The following is a 14,791-nucleotide window of genomic DNA, read 5'->3' as shown; positions in this document are numbered from 1 at the left end:
CCGATTCTTCTGAATGATTTCACCTCAGTGTCACTGTCTGTGCTTTCCCACACGGCAGCATCAGGTCCAGTTTACATGACTGAACTTGAGTGGGGACCATTTTGGTAGCTGTGGGGGCTCCCTGCGTGGATACTAAGGGGGCAACCATATGTTAATCTTTGGCTCACACTTTCCATCAACTGTGGGTGGCACAACACTTCTGCAGAGCGCTTCACTCTTGCCTCAAGAGGTTTTTTCCGAGCTGCGGACATCTCTTCAGGTGATCATGTCACTGAATGAGCAGCAAGTGGCAAATGTCAGAAACACTGCCTGACTGAGAGCTTCCAGAAGCACTGGATGGAAACAATATACACCTTACTCAGCACAGTATCGGCTGAAATGAGCAGTGACTAGAGAAAGGGGAGGATGGAGAAGAAGCAAGTTAAACGTATTGTTATTCATAGAAGAGAAACAATAGATACCATCTAAAGAAAGAAGGGACTAAGAGGATTATATGAAGGATAAATATAAAAAAATGGAGCCACTCAAACAAATTACAAGCTTTCCCAAATATCAGAAAGATTCCTATTTTTTTGTTTTGGGTTGTTTGTTTGTTTGTTTTCATCAGAATATAGCCCTCCCAGGGGCTTCCCTGGTGGTCCAGTGGCTAAGACTGTGCTCCCAAGGCAGGGGGCCTGGGTTCAGTCCCTGGTTAGGGAACTAGATCCCACATGTCACAACGAAAGATCCCACATGCTGCAACTAAGGATCTCTCATGCTTGCAACTAAGACCCAGTAGGGCCAAACAAGTAAATACATACGTGTATATATTGTATACAAAAAGGAATGCAGCCCTCCCACAAGCACAAAGGCATGCACACATATGGACACAGCATGACTGGAAAGATCACAGACCTCAGCCATATCAATAAATATAAACAGATTTAACTTATCTATACAAAGGAAAAGGTTTTTTTAGTTTAGATCCAAGCAAATTCCAACTCTATCTTGTGTTTGAGAGACATACATCAAAAAAGTGATTTAGAAGGTTAAAAGTTAAAGAATGAGCAAACCTTTAAAGACACATACAAACAAAAACAAAGCTGAAGCCATAATCTGAGTATCTGACAATGGGAGTTAAAGCCAGGCATCTCTAAATGAGCCAAAGAAAGGCCACTTATAGGGCTACGTGGTATAATCCACAAGGCATCAAACACACTGCAGCAATTTTCAGAAGAAATTACAGGGATGTCAGGATAAACAGATGGCAACACACTAATAACAGACTGTAATTCACCTTTCTGAGTCCAAGAAACAAGTAGATCAAACACAAAATAATTCAGAAGATCTACAAAATAATCAAGAAGTACTACTCTATATCAAATTCTTGATCCTAATAATAATTCACTTTCAAGAGAACATTTATGAAAATTGAAAACCTCAACAAAACCCATAAACATAAAAAATACATTTTATAAATACAAAGCAGTGTATGACGAGAAATTAACGTAAAAGTTAGGAAATTTTTTTTAAAAACAAAACCTCTCTCTTGGACAATTCTTGAGCCAAAAGGGAAGTACAAATGGGATCTGTGGCATTTCTAGAAAACAACCATATCAAGATACCAAGAATCTGAATCTACAAAACACAGCTGCAGATTTATCAGAAGAATGTTTACAGCCTCCAATCATGTGACAAGTAAAACAGGGCCGATAAGAAGAAAGCAAGCAGCAGGCGAAAAATGGGAGAAAAAAAACCTAAACATTTCCTTAAAATGTTAGAAAATAAACAAGAAGACCAAGGAAAGAAAAATTACAGTAGAAAAAAGTCAGGAAGCAGATAAGCAGTGAAACTAAGACATAAGGCCAAAAAACGGGCTCTTTGGAAAAAATTCAATGAAATATATAAATCACAATTAACCTAATTAAGAAGACAAGAGAATTGAGGAGATGAGTGAGCACCCAGTGCAAACTAAGTCATGCCAAATGGGAAAGGAACCAAAGAAGCAGAGGAAAACTTTTTTTTTTTAATCGTAAGATAGTGCTTTGCAAATAACATTTGAAACCTGAAAAAAATAATTTCTAGACAAATGTAATAAATCAAGACTGCTCCCAGAACAGTCAGTCTAGACAGGCCAACTTTTACATAAGAAATAGAATTATACAAGATCATTAAGAAACCAAAGGAACAAGACATTTTTAGAGAGGAATTTTACGAATTTACATAACAGAAGATCTCAATGCTTTCAAAGGTGTTAAACAGCAAAATATAATATGAAGGAACACTTTAAAAAAATTTAAGTATGGTGGTTTATTCACTAAGTCATATCGGAGTCTTGCAATCCCATGGACTGTAGCCCGCCAGGCTCCTCCATCCATGGGATTTTCCAGGTAAGAATCCTGGAGTCGATTGTCACTTCCTTCTCCAGGGTACCTTCCTGACCCAGGGATCGAATCCAGGTCTCCTGCATTGCCAGGTGGATGGATTCTTTACTGACTGAGCCACCAGAGAAGTCTAAGTTAAGTATAAAGAATTTAAATTAGTATAATATAGACATCAAAACCTGACAAAGATTGCACAAGACAGTCTACTGCCCAATATCACTTATGAATACTACTGTAAAAATCCTAAATAAAAAAAGCAGACAGAATTCAACAGCACATCAAAAGGATGAAAAATCAAAACCATGTGGGTTGGGACTTCCTAGGTGGTCCAGTGGCTAAGACTCCACACTCCCAACGCAGGGGGCCCTGGGTCAATCCCTGGTCAGAACTAGATCCCACATGCCATAACAAAACAAGACCAAACCAAGTGGGTTTTATTCTTGGAATGCAAGGATGGTTCAATATTAGGATGTCTTTAATATAATTCACCATATTCATAGATCTAAGGAGAAAAACCATACTATTATCCTCCAGAAATGCTAAAGTAATTTGACAAGGTTTCCAATACTTTCTGCATAAATTAGGACTCAATGGATACTTCCTTAAGAAAATTATGTATATCAACATCGAAGCCAAGAGCCAGCTTCATACAGGAGTGTGAACACTCAGCTAGAGGGAACTCTAGCTGAAGACAGGAAAAGGACAAAGTGTCCAGCACCCTCACAGGCACTGGAGGTGTTCATCAAAGCAACTCAACAAGAGAGAGAAATTAGAGCTATAAAAACTGAATGAAAGTGGAAGTTGCTCAGTTGTGTCCGACTCTTTGCCACCCCATGGTCTGCAGCCCGCCAGGCTCCTCTGTCCATGGAATACTGCAGGCAAGAATACTAGAGTGGGTTGCCATGCCCTTTTGCAGATCTTCCTGACCCAGGGATCGAACCTGGGTCTCTGACATTGCAGGTGGATTCTTTACTATCTGAGCTACCAGTGAAGCTATGATACAAACAGGGGGCAAACCAACCCCCTCACCAAACCTCAAATAGAAAAAGCTAAAATTACTGCTATTTTTATACAATACTACTATATACCTAGAAAAGTCAAGAGAAACTGTTGAAAAACTCCTGCTAATAAAGAAATACCATACGGTGATAGGAAACAGACAGACACATACACAAATATAAAAAAGCAGCTAGAAGCAGAAGATACAATGAAGAGACTCCTACTCACAACCACCATCACAATACTTAGGGTTACAGTTAACAAAAGATGTTCAACAGTCATGTGAACAACAATCTAAAGCCGCTGACAATACAAAGTACACGTGAACAAGTGGAAACTTGCACCATGTTTTTGGACAGAAGATTCAGCTTTTTAAAGATGTCGATGTTCTCTTAGCTGATGGATAAACTGCACTCGGTTCTGCAGTTCAACAAACTGATTCTAAAGTTTATCTAGAAAAAATAAGCAAGGGACGTCCCTGGTGGTACAGTGGTAAAGAATCTGCCTGCTCTTGTAGGGGACATAGATTCAGTCCCTGGCCTGGGAAGATCACATACGACAGGGCAACTAAGCCCATGAGCCACAACTTCTGAAGCCCATGTACCTAGAGCCTGTGCTCTGCAACAGTAGAGGCCACGCAGCGAGAAGCCTGAGCCCAGCAACTAGAGAGTAACCCCCACTCGCTGCAACTAGAGAACGAAGACTCAGCACAGCCAAATAGAGAAATAAAATAAAATAAAATTTAACAAAGAAAAATAAGCAAAAACCTACAGGAAAACTCTGAGGAAAGGAAGACATGAAGAAGGACTGGTCTTTCAGAGACTGACACATGAAGCACCAATAATTAAAAGAACCTAGTTTTTGCATATAAACAGGGGAATGAAACAAATCACAGAAAGAGTATGGTATTTGCATATCCAACACAGGCAGCATCTACAAATGCGCCAGTAAAAATGGATCTTTTAACACAGCTGTTGGGCAAGCAGGAAAGCCAGAAGGGAAAAAGAACCAGATGAGTTGATATCTCAGAATATGCCCAGGATAAATCCCAAATGTAATAATAAATGTTTCAGACAAAACACAAGTGAATTCCTTCATAAACAGAGTTGGGAAGGTTTTCTTAATTATGCATGAAATCTAGAAGTCATGAAAAGAAAAAATTTCCCTGCAACCTTTCGCCAAATACCAAGAAAGTAAAAAACACAAGTGAGAGCTTGTGATGGCTTTTGTTTCTCTCAGATCCCAGACATCTCGTTTTTCTAACTTAGAAAGCAATCCCACAAATCAAGGGGAAAAAATGAACAATCCAAAAGAAAATGAGCCAAGGTCACATCACACTCACCCACCCACACACACACTGATGCTTAAACAGATAAGCAAGATGGGGGAGCTTTTTGTAAGTAAGAAAAATGTAGGTCAAAACAGTCAGATAGCATCTCTCACCCATCAGATTTGCAAGAATCTAAAACTTCCACAACACATCCTTCAGGCAAGGCTCTGAGGAAACGGGCATAATACAGTGCTGGTAGGGGTGGAGGGTAAGGGACCAACATCTATCAAAATTACACATTCACGTACCCTTTCGCCTCACAGTCCCACTCTGTGAATTTATCCTACAGATAAGTGATATTTGTACCGGTCACAAGTTTGTTTGCAACCGCATAGATTAGAAACAACCCAAGGTCTTCCTTGAAGGGACTGGTTAAACACACAGTGACCCTGCTATCTTGGAAAACAATGTCCGCTCCCAGGGGGCCAGGAACAAGGTCACTCTGACTCATCACATGGCCAGCACAGACCCTAGCACATCAAAGGTGCTTAATGCATATTTTCTGAAAGAATGCATGAATGATCCCTAAACTGCCCAGAAAGCCAGGATCAAATGAGTAACTAATCTAGGGGAGTGGCATCTGCAAACCAGCAAACCCTGAGCCCGTGCAGAGGACAACGGTCAGGATGTATAACTGACGTGTCCCGCCTCACCATCCAAGGGCACAAAATATGGTCGCATGCCGTGTCCCTTCATATTCAAGTGCCTGAGTATGCACCTGTCCCAGGAGAGAAAGGTGACCTTCCCAACACTACATGGCTAGTACCCGTGGGGGGGAGGGGTCGAGGGGGGTGGCACCAGGATCTACTCTCAGGTATGTCTGCATCTGAAAGTCTCAGAGGCTTTTTTCTTCCCTGAGGCCATCCCAGCCCCCCAAGGTCACTCTGCAGTAGAGCCTGGGCTCCGGCTCTCAGGATCAGGGTGAAGTCACCTTCTGCTCAGTGCAGGGAATGGTAACTCACCACAGATCTGGACACCCAGACATCTGCTCTTAGCGACCCTGGACTGGGAGGACCAGGGGCGGGGGTGCGGAATGGTTATGGTTGGCTTCTCTTGAAAAGCTGACATGTGTGCAGACGCCAGAAGGAGGTGAGGCACCAGCTGGATGGATTTCTGGGGAAAGGGTGCCCAGGGAAGAAAGTCAGCGAGTGCAAAGGCTCTGAGACACATGTGCCTGAGGGACTGACCGTGGAGTCACCAAAGTACCAGGAGAGGCCAGAGAGATAGAGGGGACACTGGGCTGGGGTGGGGAGCGGGCTTGAGGGCCACAGGGAGGACTTGACAACTGATTGGCAGGGGGTGCCACTGGGCAATGTTGAAGAGGAAAGGGTTATAGCTTGACTTTTTTTGGGGGGGTCACCCTGTGTGGCTTGTGGAATCCTAGCTCCCCACCTTGGCAGTGAGAGCCCCAAATCCTAACCACTGGACTGCCAGGGAATTCCCTAGTGTGACTAATGTTTTAAAGAAATCTTTAAGATCTGGCTGCTTTTTGAGTCTAAATCACAGGGGATGTGTAGCAACAGGAATGTGTCACTGGGCTCATGTGATGATTCGGGGAGAGGGAAGTAGAGAGAGGGAAGTGGGGGCACAGCTCCGCTAAACAGATTTCCCCTCTACCCCTCTTTCCCTCTCCCCAGCCCAGCCCAGTTCTCTCCATCTCTCGGTCCCAGGGACGCACCACCCCAGCCGCCTCCCGCTGCAGCCCCACACAAGCCCGCAGACCCCACAGTGCTGGGATCCTGCAAGCTCTGCCTCCCCAGCCCTGCCCGCTCGGGCGCATGACCTCCAGACTAGCCGAGCTGACGTCTGCCCTATTGCTCAAGCCACCAGGCTCTGGAAATTCCAAGCTTCTGAAACCCACTCTTTCCTCTTCCCAAAACATCCCTCCATGCTCCCTTGCCCAGGAACTTCCTGAGCAGAAAAGGTACGAAGGAAGTTTTGCCATCTGTCTGGAACACAGCGCCTACCAGGCACCCCACTGAACACCACGTGCCCTGGGTCTCCATGTCCACCGCGGTGGCCCCTCTTACAAATGAAAAACTCAGGTGCAGAGCAAAGGGGCTGCTGGGCTAGTGAAGCGGGGAGGCGGGATGGGCACCACCCAGGTATGTGTGCCCCCGTCTCTCCTCACCTAGGAAGCCACCCAGACATTGACGCTTACTGTGGCTGGGCCCCCATTTCTGCACACTCACACCAGGAGGAGCTCGTGGCTACCTTCCAAAGGAGTGTGAACAGCACTCACCACAAACCCTGTGCTCCCCCGTAGCCCAGACCCCTGGCAGACCGTCAGAGCCCCTGAGCAAGTCCTATGGGGGAACCACCGGGGTGAATTTGGTCTTGGAGCGAACTGGGATTGCAGGAAAGTGGGCACCAAGCCAGATGCTGCCCACTCAGCCTGATATTAAATCAGGGAGGGCCTGGCATACAGCAGGTGCACGATAAGTGCATGATGCCTGACAGTGGTGAGGAATACAGGACAGCCATCCCGATATATCCTCAATGCCTTTGAAAATGATGGTTAAAAACATGCAAGAAAACCCAGCTCTTCTCTATTGCTCAAGGCACCAGGCTCTGGGAACACCAAGTTTCTGAAACAAGCTCTTCCTTCTTCCCAAAATGTCCCTCCACCTTCCCGACCCAGCAACCTCTCAACCATCATGGGGAAGACGAGCTGCCATTTGCCAAGAATCCATCAAAATACTGTCATGGTTTTCTTCATACCTTTGAGTATTGCCTCTGTGTTTCCACAGCGAGTATACACAGACACTTAGCCAACAGTGGGATCATGGTTGGTAGGGCTCCCAGTTTTTCGAGAGGGATGGGTGTGTATGTGTGTGTGTGCGCGTGCATGCCTGGGGGGCAGGGGAGGGGACATCCAGTCACCACTCTCAGTGAACAGCTCTTGCTTTGCTCTTTATCTTGAAGGTTTGAGGTGAGGGTATGTGACACGTCAGCATTTTGGCATATGTATTCCAGTCCTTTCTGCCTCCTCCACTCACACGGAGCAGTGTTTACGCAGGCTGTGTCCAGGAGGCGCACAGAAAGTGATCCTTACCCACACTGTTCTACACCTTGTTTTATTTTTCACTTAAAAATATGTGGGGCCCCTGTCTCCTAAAACCAGGTGGTGGTGGTTACATAATCAGACCCATTTCCTAAAACTCATCAAGCTGGACGCATGCAATGGGCTGTAAATTCTACCTGGAATTAAACTCTTTGGAAAGGCACACGCTGTGCCTCTATTATGTCAGTAGACACAGCTCCACACCCTACTTCTCCAGGGTTACCCACCTTGACTGCTGGAGGGGCTTCCCCCTGTGAGCCCCTCTGTGGCTGAGCCCCCTGTGGCTCTGCTGGTAAAGCATCCACCTGCAATGCACAGACCCAGGTTCGATCTCTGGGTTGGGAAGATCCCCTGGAGAAGAGAAACACTACCCACTCCAGTAATCTGGCCTGGAGAATTCCATGGACTATGGGGTAGCACAAAGTTAGACTCAACTGAGCAACTTTCACTTTGCATTTTGACTGCTGGAAATGTGGCTTCTTTTTGCTTTTATAGACAACACTGTGGTATCTCAGCACTTAGATCTCTCAACACATCCTTAATTACTTCTGCAGGACCCTTCCTAGAAATGAACTGCTTAGGTCAAAGGAAATGCCAATCTGTTCTCGATACAGGTCATCACTAGTCTCGAGAACTTAAAAAGTCCAAGTTCTCTCCAGTGTCAGGGTTGGTCCTCCTTCCCATCCTCTCATTGGAAGAGAGACGGGTGTGGCCAAGTTAGCATTTATTAAAAGCTCCCCGTCAGGAATGGAGCTATGTGGTTTAATAATAACAATGGTGTATATTTCCTGAGGGCTTACCATGCACAGCCACTGGTTAGAGTGGTTTTTCCTTCAGTAACTCATGTAATCTTCCCAGTAGTTGCGTGAGGCAGGTCCTCTTATTATCGATTACAGTTTAAGATTGGAAACCGAGGCCCAGCTGGGACTCACACACCCTCTGCCAGGTGAAATAACTCTGTCTGTAGCCCAGTCCTGTTCAGCTGGGACTGCACTGTGGCCGGGGGCTCAGATCTTGCTGTGGTCAAGAGGAGGTGGCTGACTCTCAGCTCCTCATCTGTAAGATGGGGCTGACAGCTCAAGAGGGCTGAGGGGGTTTAAAAAAAGATCAGGTTAACAAAAGCCCTGGAATCAGGTGAGGGCTTGATCAATGGGAAGAAAAGTGAAAGTGTTAGTCATGTCCGACTCTTTGCGACCTCATAGACTGTAGCCCACCAGGCTCCTCTGTCCATGGAATTCTCCAGGCAAGGATACTGGAGTGGGTTGCCATGCCCTTTTCCAGGGGATGTTCTGGATGCAGGGATCGAACCCAGGTCTTCTGCACTGAAGGTGGATTCTTTACTGTCTGAGCCAGTAGCCTGCCCTCAAATCAGGAGATTGCCTTGGAAGCTTCTGTAAAAAAGCAGCTGGTGACTACAGACACCCGGGGTGGGGTGGGGGTGTCTCTGGGCTCCATAGTTGTATCTGGGACGATGGCGTCTGCACTTTGAAATCAAGCTGTTCATGGACTGTAAGGACTACTTTTCTGTTTTACCTTCACGTCTACCCAGCAACTCAGACTCTGCACAGGTGTGACATCCAGAAGGCCCTGCTGCCCCTGCAGCACTTGGTTCCTGCTGGGTGAGAAGAGAGTTTGGGGCAGTGCCCGGAGTGGAAGGGGCCCTCCCAGTCCCTGTGGCCAGCTCTGCAGAACTGGAAGCTCCTGGCCCCACTGGGGTCTGTCCAGAGGGAAGACAAACAGAGGCAGGCAGGAGAGGAAGGGATGCTCACTCACCAAGCTCTAGACACAGGAAGATGGGTACTGTTTCTTGCTAGCTACTAGAGATGGAGGCTCGGGGAGGACTCTCAAGGGCAGGTGGTGAGTGCAGGGGGAACTCTTCAAGGTACTTCTCCTCCCTCAGTGTCAGTGGGGGTGATAACACCTCCTACCTCCCAGGGAAACAAGGAGGACTCAAGGGAAATGAGGTTGGCAAACAGCATAGGGTGCTGGGGGCCTCAGGTCCAGAACCCGCCGATGATGCTTTTTTTTTACTTTCTTCTCTGGGAAGATCAAAGCCCATTCATAAGATGCCCTCCCAGCCCCTCCCTCACACCCCCTGTCCTCACCCGCTCAGAAGGCCCCCCACTGGACCAGTTCCAGCCCTCTCCTGCCTCCAGCATCCTCTGGGACTTCATCTCCTGACCTGCCCCTCCCTCTTCAGGGACTTCAGCCACTCCCTCGCCTGGCTCTTTCCCATCAGCTTATAAATGCAGCCAAGTCTCCCTTATCCAAAAGCACAGATACAGTAAAATAAAAAATTTAAATGTGTTGCTCAAATACACACACCATCAGCAGCAAAAATAGTAATAGCCTAGTCACAACCTGGGAGAAGATCTTTGCCACCAACAGACCAGACAAGGGGCAAACGTCTCACTGATGAACTCAAACAAGTGAATAAGAATCACCCAAAGATACTAGATGTTCATACTCTTTGACCCCAGTAATTTCATTTCCAGGAAATAACAGGAAATGCACGTTCACAGCCTAAGGAAGTACACAACGAACGGCACAGTTCCTCTGGAGAGCCCGCTGACGCTACACAGACTACCAGGTAATTCCCTCTCCAGAAAAAAATATCTGGCAATGCATAAATTTATCTATGAACTCAATGTAACACCATCTAAAAGAGCCATATATTAAAAAAACACCCAACAAAACCTAAATGTCAAATGAAACTCATTGACTAAATATGACGTCACAATGTCTAAGCATTGAAAAATATGAAAAAAGAATTAGAGAAAGACGAGGAATTTGCAACGTTTGTATAAACAAGGTATCCAAATATGTTGTTTAGTCGCTCAGTCGTGTCTGATTCTTTACTACCCCATAAACTGTAGCCCACCAGGCTCCCCTGTCTGTGGGATTTCCCAGGCAAGAGTACTGGAGTGGGTTGCCATTTCTTTCTCCAGGGGATCTTCCTGACCCAGGGATGGAGCCTGAGTCTCCTGCATTGTCAGGCAGATTGTTTATCACTGAGCTACCAGGGAAGCCCATTCAAATATGTACCAATGGGTTTTTTAAAAAGTCTGGCAAATTTTAACAATAGTTATATCCAGGTGATAACTGGTGGCTCAGATGGTCGTTCGATCCCTGGGTTGGAAGATCTCCTGGAGGAGGGCATGGCAACCCACTCCAGTATTCTTGCCTGGAGAATCCCCATGGACAGAGGAGCTTGGCGTATATATGGTCCATGGGGTCACAGAGTCGGACATGACTGAGTGACTAAGCACAGCACATCTCCAAGTGATGTGAATATGGAATTTTCCCCCCTACTTTCAGTTCATTCATTCAAGCAAAAGGCAGTAAACACCTACTATGTCAGGCTTGCAAGTTTCCTCCCTCCAGGAGCTTCCAATCTGGAGAGGAGGAGGAAGGCAACAGAATGCAGGGCAGGTCAGTCAACAGGAGGTAAGAGCATACCTCTGAGCGTAGTAATGAGCACAGCTTGGGTGGCCAGATTGAAGGTGGAACCATCCCCACTGGGAGGTGCAGCAGCTGGTGGGGTGGGGGGGGGCGGGGTTTGGGGCGGGGAAGAGCTATTTTCACAGATTAAGCTCCCCTTTTCTCATCCACTCCTCTTCCCATCTGATTACAAATGCCCCCCGGCAGCCACCTTGTCTCACTCTGCCCTGGGACCAACTCAGACCCACAGGGAACAGCATTCTCTGCTGCCCTGGGTCCCTGAAGAGCTGGACCTCCATGGCCCCATGGAAGGGGCTGAAGGGGGCCAACTTGATGATGCAGTGTGTCACAACTTCCTTAAGTTCCAAGTAAGTCACTTTCCCAAGGCAGCTCAGCTGATAAAGAATCAGCCTGCAATGCAGGAGACCCTGGTTTAGTTCCTGGGTTGGGAAGTTCCCCTGGAGAAGGGACAGGCTACCCACTCCAGAATTCTTGTCTGGAGAATCCCCACGGACAGAGGAGCCTGGCGAGTTGGGATCCGGAGGAGCAACCAAGCAGAAGTCACTTTGAAAGACGCTGCCAGCCCTCGCACACAGCAGGAGCAAGTCCACTAGCCTAGGCAGCTCTACGGCTTCAACGGGTACAAGGAAGCAAAACTAAATGGTAAAGAATTTCCACTTCGTGTTTGTGCTCTAATATGGGGTGGCCATAGCGAACAAGCAGGGACAGGCATGAGGGGCACTGGAAACAGGCTTGGAAGGAAAAGGAGCAACTGAGAAGGTTCCATCTTGACTCTCCTTTTTTATTTTTTATCTGGGCCTGATTTGGCTGCCGGGCTCTTTGGCTGTGGGAACAGGGATGCGAGCAGGAGGGGACAGTCGCGGCCAGCCTGGGCCCTGCTTTGTCCCTCTGGGCAGGGTGATTCCCCTATCTTGGGGAGGTGGTAACAAAGGCAGAGTCCTTGGGCAGCTGGGGTGGGGCTGGAGAGGGTGCCGGAGGGGTAGCACACCAGGTGCCCCGGGGGGGTTGATGGAGGAGGGCACGAAGGAGCCCAGAGACCCCCAAAGGGCCACCACGGAGCCGTCGCTCACTCCGTATTTGGCGGAGACCAAAAGGGTGTCCTCCAGAGAGAGGGCAGCGAGGTCAAGGGAGGTCCTAACCCTCTCAGAGCTGGGGGCTCGGCTGCTTCCGGCCGGGAGGTGGGAACCTCTGCCCCGCACGTGTCAGAAGCGGAAACTGAGGCCGGGGACTCGGCTAGGGCCCAGGGGCGTGGACTGAGACTGGACATCCCCGGAAAGAGCCTCTGCCAGGGCACCACAGCTCCCGCTGGGACTCGACGTTTCCCATCTGGAGGAGAGAAGCACGCCGGAAAGAGGGGGTGGTTTGCGGATCCGGATCCCCAGGACGGAGCGCTTAGACCCTGCTCTCCCTACTTCCCAGTTCCGACCCGGGCGGTCCCTCCATCTGGAGAGAGCCCTTCCCCCCTTCGCCGTCCAAAGCCTCAGCATCCTCAAAGGCCCAGGGGGACGCCTCCCATCCCCCGGCAGACTACCCCCCGCCCCACTACCCCCCGCCCCGCAGCTGGCCGCTCCCCTCGACCCCTCTCCCCAGCGGCGCCCCTCGGGGCCAGGGATGATCGCGGCGGGCGGCGAGGCCTCCGGGACTTTTACGCGCCCCCAGGCAGAGCGGCGCGGCTCGCCCAAGGGCACAGCGCGGGCCAGGGGAGCCGGCCCTCGGACCCGGGCTTCTCGCCCCCATGGCCACTTTGCTCCTGCCGCGGGGACCACGGCCGGGGAGGCGCTGCCTGGAGGGCTCCCGGGCGGGGCGCGCTCTCCCTTCTCGGGCTGGGCTGCAAGCCCAGCCGCCGCGCTCAACTTCGGGTGCCTCTGGGGCGGAGGCGGCGGTCGGGGAATCAGCGCGCACAGTCGGTGTGCACGAGAGCTACCCTCCCGAACAGGTGGTCCCGGCGGGCGGCAGCCGAACCCTCCGCAGCCCCTACTCCTTCCTTCTCTCGGAGTGCGCCTCCCCGCCCGGGCCCGGAGCGGCCCCCGGTCAGTGCCCCGGAGCCCAGCCACTCGTACCTCTGGCTCCTGCGACTCCGGCCGGCGGACAACGCGGCCCCGCGGGCCCGGCGGGCGGCAGGCGGCGGGCGGGCAGGGCCGGGAGGCCTGCGGGCGGAGCGCCGCTCCTCAGTCCCGGGGCTGCGTCAGCGCTGCCCCGCCCCGCCCCGCCCCGCCCCGAGGGGGTCCTGCGAGTCCACACCGCTCCCAGCGCCCGGGGCTGGACCCCCATCAGCCCGCGGGCCCACAGGTATGGAGCACTCCCCATGCCTCCCTGCCTTTCCCCCCATTTAACAGATGGGCCAAACGAGGCTCAGAGCGGTGACTTCCACGTCAAGCAGCTGGGCAAGGGCAGTAGCGGCATTTGAACTCGGGCCTGCCTGTTGCCTCTGTACCTCCTCCCTCCATCGCCGTGTGACCGGTGCTAAACGTTTTGCCTGCATCCATCCGGTGTTGCACAACCTTCCTGCTCTGTCCTTTTCCCTTTCACCCTCTGGTCCACTGCGCACGTGCCGGGGTGTTCTCACTTCCTTCTCACCCATCCTCTCACTCCGGATGACCAGGGGAAGCCCTCTCCACCGCAAGATCCCACCCTTCAAGCCGATGCTGATCAAGTGATTCTGCCCTCTTCCCACTCTCTCCAATCATTCCCATCTGTTCACACATGGTTACTTCTCCTATCCTAAAACCCAAACCAGAGGGAGGGTGGATAAAAACCACCAAAACCTCTCTTATGATCCCTCTGCCCTCTTCAGCTACTGCTGTCTCATTTCCCCTTCCCTTTACGCAAAAGCCCTCCAACAGCTGTTTCTCCAGGCTGTCTTCAGTCTCCCTCCTTCCATTCTCCTTAAAAACACATCTGATCGCGCTCTTGTCCCTCTTCCTACTTATCCCCCAGAACCGTCATGCGGGGGCTCCAGTGATGTACAGTCACTGGATACGGTGCTAAGTCTCCGTTTTGTCCTCCTGGTTCCTCCAGCAGGATTTGTCCCTGCTGCCCACTCCCTTTTCTCTGATGCACCCTCTTCTCTTGGCTGCCCTAACACCACACTTGCCTGGTTGTCCTCCTCCTCCTCGGTGACCCCCATTCTCCTCTGTAGCAGCCCCCAGCTTCTAAAAGTCACCCCAACCTGCGGCTTCTATCTGCTGAGGACACCCGGCGGCCTGGCCCTCTTCCGAAGCTCACAGATCCGTGTGCTGGAGACCTCCCTTATCTTGCTCCATCCGACGTCCCTGTCTTCTTTCCCCAGAGTTGGCATCCTGCATCTTCCTCTCAGTTAATGAAAACTCCATTTTCTAGGTGGCGGTTGTCTAATCGCTAAGTTCTGTCCGACTCTTGAGTGACCCAGTGGACTGGAGCCCACCAAGCTCCTCTGTCTATGGGATTCTCCAGGCAAGAATACTGGAGTGGGTTGCCATTTCCCTCTCCAGAGTATCTTCCCAACCCAGGGATTGAACCCACGTCTCCAGCATTGACAGGAGGATTCTTTACCCCTGAGCCACCTGGGAAGCCCATTTTCTAGGTACTCCGGCT

At 49.9% G+C, this 14,791-nt stretch overlaps 1 protein-coding gene across 1 annotated transcript in view; it reads right to left on the bottom strand.

Moving 5' to 3' along the window:
- Positions 1-14,218, bottom strand: part of A4GALT (alpha 1,4-galactosyltransferase (P1PK blood group)) — a 30,176-nt gene extending 15,958 nt beyond the window's left edge. The window contains exon 1 of the mRNA XM_055566059.1: positions 13,279-14,218. The gene's annotated coding sequence lies outside the window, so the exon portion shown is untranslated. The remainder of the gene's footprint in view (positions 1-13,278) is intronic.
- Between the last annotated feature and the right edge of the window lie 573 nt (positions 14,219-14,791).

The sequence above is a fragment of the Bubalus kerabau genome, chromosome 1, assembly GCF_029407905.1.
Source record: "Bubalus kerabau isolate K-KA32 ecotype Philippines breed swamp buffalo chromosome 1, PCC_UOA_SB_1v2, whole genome shotgun sequence".
NCBI lineage: Eukaryota > Metazoa > Chordata > Mammalia > Artiodactyla > Bovidae > Bubalus > Bubalus kerabau.
This window is presented reverse-complemented; position numbering and strand designations above follow the sequence as displayed.